Source organism: Ricinus communis, chromosome 6 (assembly GCF_019578655.1).
Source record: "Ricinus communis isolate WT05 ecotype wild-type chromosome 6, ASM1957865v1, whole genome shotgun sequence".
Classification (NCBI taxonomy): Eukaryota; Viridiplantae; Streptophyta; class Magnoliopsida; order Malpighiales; family Euphorbiaceae; genus Ricinus; species Ricinus communis.
Genome location: NC_063261.1, coordinates 27,597,352 through 27,602,194, shown reverse-complemented (window position 1 = coordinate 27,602,194; position 4,843 = coordinate 27,597,352). Strand labels below are relative to the sequence as shown.

Genomic DNA, 4,843 nt, shown 5'->3' with positions numbered 1-4,843 from the left:
AAAATAATAATAAAGAATTAAAAATAATAAATTATCCTAAACATACTAGAAAGATTAAATCCTAAGATAATTAAAAGTTAGGTTCTAATAAATAAATATAAATTCTAGAATAAAATTTAAAATAAAGTCCTAGATCAATGATATGACTATTTATGTGGAGGAGACATATATATATTTAATTTTAAAAGTGGGTATTTTAACTAAAAATAATTCATAATCAATCCCAATTTCTTGGATTTAATTATTTTAATTTTTGCTCAAATTTTTTTTCTTTTTTTCTTTTTTTCTTATTATTATTTTTACGGCCCACGACCACGTCGTTAACGCCACATCCGGCCGTGCATGCCTATCTGCGAGCCTTCATGTCACCTGCCGCTTTGATGCAGTTCGCCCGCCAAGGTCGTGGCTTGCTCTGCCTCCTTGGCAACACCCGGGCTGTGTTGTCTCTCGCTGCGCGGGCCCGTGTTGTCTCGCCATTTAACGTGGCTCGCTCAATTTTTTTTTTAGCTTTAATTTCTTCTCATGGAAGACATATTGCCTTTTCAGAATCAAATACAAGTCTACAAGATAAATTAAAAATAGAAAAATTAAAAATTAAAAATAAATTAAAAAGATTAAAAAAATAATAATAATAATAACTTTAAATGTATAAAAATAAAAATACAATTGCTAAGTTTATTGTCTATAGCTAGACATTCCTGATTATGCTCATGGTGGGCGTTCATCCGCGCACTCCACCTCTTCGTCATAAGCCATTCCTTTCAAGTATGGCTTTATACTTTTAATGCGAACATCTAAAGTGTCACGAAAGCTCTTGTCAATTAAGAATGGAATATCATCATATAATTGTTCATAAACAAGAGAATCTAAATAATTATATGATCACTTATCAATAGTAGATTTAGGAGATAAAGTTAGAGAATCAAACACTTTAAATTCCACAGTTTCTCCTAAAACTGTCATGGTAAGTTTTCCATCATGCACATCAATCACGGTTCTAGTAGTTACCGTGAAAGGTCTACTAAGGAGTATGGTTTGCTATTTAGCCCTTGCTGGTGTATTTTTCATGTCAAGTATTATAAAATTAACTTGAATTATTAACTTACCTACTTGTACTAGCAAGTCTTCCACTATACCTCTAGGATATTTTATCGATCTGTCTGTAAATTGTAGAGACATAGTGGTAGGCTTCAACTCTCCCAAGCCAAGTAGTTCATACATCGAATTCGGCATCAAGTTGATGCTTGCTTCCAAATCTAACATGGCTTTTGTATCCTTTTTGTTATCTATTGTAATATCAATGGTGAAGCTACCAGGATCCTTCATCTTAAGGGGAAATTGATGTTGAAGCATTACACTACTTGTACTTTTTCGTTGTTCGCATATCGTTTTTTGTTGGTGTTCAACTCTTCAAAGAATTTTGCATAAGCTAGTTTATTCCTGATAACATCCAACAAAGGTAAGTTAGTATTAACTTTAGAGAGCATCTCAATATTTTCAAAAAAAAGTTTGTCCTTTTTTCTCTCTTTTGGTTAGTTTAGAAAAGGAATAAGTGGTCCATAAGGCTGAGCTACCTTATGAAATTCAGGTCTAGAAAATACTTCATTTTCTTTCTTTTCAAGCCTAAGATTAGGCTCTACTTTTTCTTCCTTTTGCATGCTCTCCTTATTGATTTGCACTAATCCATCATTTTTAGGTGTATCTGCATAAGAAGAAGAATTCCTTTCAATTTTCATAGCAATATTATCATCAACAAACTCACCTTTTCTAATAGTAGTAATGGAATTGGCTTGTTCAGGTTGACTTGATAGTTCCTCTTCATTGAGCTTTTTAACAATTTGTTCCATTTGAGCTTCTAAACGTTTCAGTGAAGCCTCAATAGAATTTGTCTTCTTTTCATTCCTCTCCATCCTATCATGAGAAGCAATCATAAATGATTGAAGTATTTCTTCCAAACTTGACTTCATTTGTTCATTAAATCGAAGAGTTTATTCTTGATCTTGAAAGAAAGGATTGAAGTCCCTTTGGAATTGAGAATATTGGTCTTGGTAATGAGGTTGATTTTGATTTCTCAATAATTGTGGTGGATTTTGGTCATTGTATTTTCAAGAAAAATTTGGATGGTTTCTCCAACCTGTATTATATGTGTTGGAATAAGGGTCATTCATAGGATGCATGGGTTGGTAAGAATCTATCAAATTTGTTTGGTCATACATATTTCCTCTGTAATTATCACAAGATGAACAAACATTAGAACAATGACCATAAATACCACAAATACCATATACCTCATTATTTGATGAGTTTTTTGTTGAAGTAAGCATATTAACTTCCTTAATCAATTCAGCCAATTGCATGGTCATCTCACTACTAGCTACTACTTCATTTACTTCTACTCTCTTTGTCTTCACACTCTTTTCTTGAGAATTGGCTCCTAACATCTCAAAGATGTCATAAACCTCATCAGGTGTCCTTTCTAACATAGCACCCCCAACTGTATTGTCAACCATACATTGATATTGGTGTGTCAACCCATCATAAAATGATTGGTTGGTTATTGGGAGTGGGAATCCATGGTGTGGGCATTGCAATAAAAGTGATCTAAAGCGATCTCATGCTTCATGAAAACATTCAGCATTCTCTTGATAAAAATTAGAAATCTCACCTCTTAATTCTTTGGTCTTTTGCTGTGAGTAAAATCTACTCATAAACTTTTGATAAATTTCATTCCAATTTCTCAAAGAACTAGGAGGCAAGGTCATTAACCAAGCCTTTGCTCTTTCTTTCAATGAATAAGGGAAACACTTCATTCTTAGTTGATCCTTATTAAGTCTGGATAATGAGAAAGTATGAACTATGGCATAAAATTCTCTCATGAATGTTAATGCATCCTCACTAGGCATACCATAAAATGAAGGAAGCATATTAAAATGAATGCTCTTAAGTTTATAATTCCTAGATGTATCACCTAGAACTATGCATGAAGTAGTTTTACCAATTGTAGGCAATGCATAATCTTTCATAGCCATTCGCCTTTCAACTCCTACTTCTCTTGGTGGGTTTGCCATGATATCAACTTCTTCTATTGATTCTTCTTCTAGTTGTTTCCTGCTAAGCATATAAAACAAAAAAAAAATTCAGATTAAAAAAAAAAACTTAAAAAATATAATTTACAAACAAATCAGAAAACACAAAACAAACAAACAAAACAAAAACACATAAACAAAATAAATCACAAAACACAAAACAAACTAATAAACCACAAGACACTTTTGATAATCAATCAATATAATAGATTTGGATACAGTTCCCCAGCAATGGCGCCAAAACTTGATGTGTCTTTTTTAGTACTCGCAAATGCACGAACCATTCCTATAGTAAGGGTAAGTTCACCACGAGGTCGATCTCTCAAGGAACTATGAGGCCACTTATTATAAGGACTAATTATCAACACAAAACAATAAAAGTAAATCTAAACACTCTAAATCAGTATTTTGAGAGAATGATATTCATAAAATAAAGTAACTAAACAATAAATAAATATGTAATGCAATGCAAATGCAAGTGCTTATGATATAAAACTATATGCTAAAACAGTATTTAATCTAGTCATTTACTTAGTAATCTCCTTGTTTTACTTCAAACCTAGATCTAATGAATGAGATGGTGATGTGTCTTTTTCCCTAAGTCACTCAAGCTACCAACATAGATTAAAGTAAAGATGATGTTTCTAATACTTTTAAACCTAAAGATTTTCATAACAATTACTATTGCTAAATTAATATGATGATTAACTAACAATAATAACTGAAATTAATAAAGATATGAAGGTAAAGAAATCATTCATTAAATAAATAAATAACAAGGTTCATACAAAAGTAAAAAGACTAAACTAAACACTTATGAAATTAGCCTAACATATTTAACCCACTGATCATGGTATTAAATAGAAAGACAAAAAATAATAAAGTAAAAAGCTCCCTTTAAATCCAGAATTTCTTCAAGTAGGAAGAAGATTGGTCCTCAGTCTCCACTTCTTAAAAAGCTCTTTAGATCCTAAAAAGAGTAATGAAAACTAAAACTAAATGTTTATGAAGAACTGTAGAGAACTATGGGAAAATAATGGTGGCAGGTGTAGAGAGCAGGTAGTAGAAAACTCCCATCCTTCTTCCTTCCTTCTTCTTACTCCTCTTTTTAGAATTTTGCAGAGATTTATATAGAGGATAGTCCTCCTCTAAATAAATCTCTCTAGAAATGAGTATACCGATATAAGTCTATCTAATAACTCTTAATATAAATCCTAATAATTATACAAAATGACTAAAATATCCCTTAGGCCTTATAATTAGCAGTCCATGCATCTTAATCTTGGACCTTGACACGAATATGTCCCATTAAGCTTCTTTTAGCTCCATATTTTCCTCTTTTACTAATATTTCTGAAAATAGACAATTAAGCTTAAGTGAGGCAAAAGCACATATTTTCACCATTTTATATATAGAAATATATCATTAAAGCTTTAAAATACTCTTAAATATCTATACATAATTTGGACCGATTAGTCTTATTATTGCACTTTTAATTTTTATTATTATTAATAATTTTTTACTTTGCAAGATAAATGATAATACCTTACAAGGAGAAATACAAACATTAATATCTTCAAGGAATTTAATAAAATAACACATTCATCTTTTTGTTATTAATTTATAATTTTAGATAAAATTTCCTTTTCACTAAAAAAGTTCAAGTTTTTGAACAATTTATTTTCACCTTCAATGTCGTGATAAGGCTACTATAATGCACAATATGAGTTAGAATAAGGTAAAGTAGTATATGAAAC

The 4,843-nt window shown here is 31.0% G+C and overlaps 1 non-coding gene across 1 annotated transcript; it reads left to right on the top strand.

Annotated features, from left to right (window-relative positions):
* Positions 1–2,568: 2,568 nt before the first annotated feature.
* Positions 2,569–2,676, top strand: LOC112535719. The gene has a single exon (XR_003079802.1). It is a non-coding gene; the product is annotated as a small nucleolar RNA R71 (small nucleolar RNA).
* Positions 2,677–4,843: the final 2,167 nt, after the last annotated feature.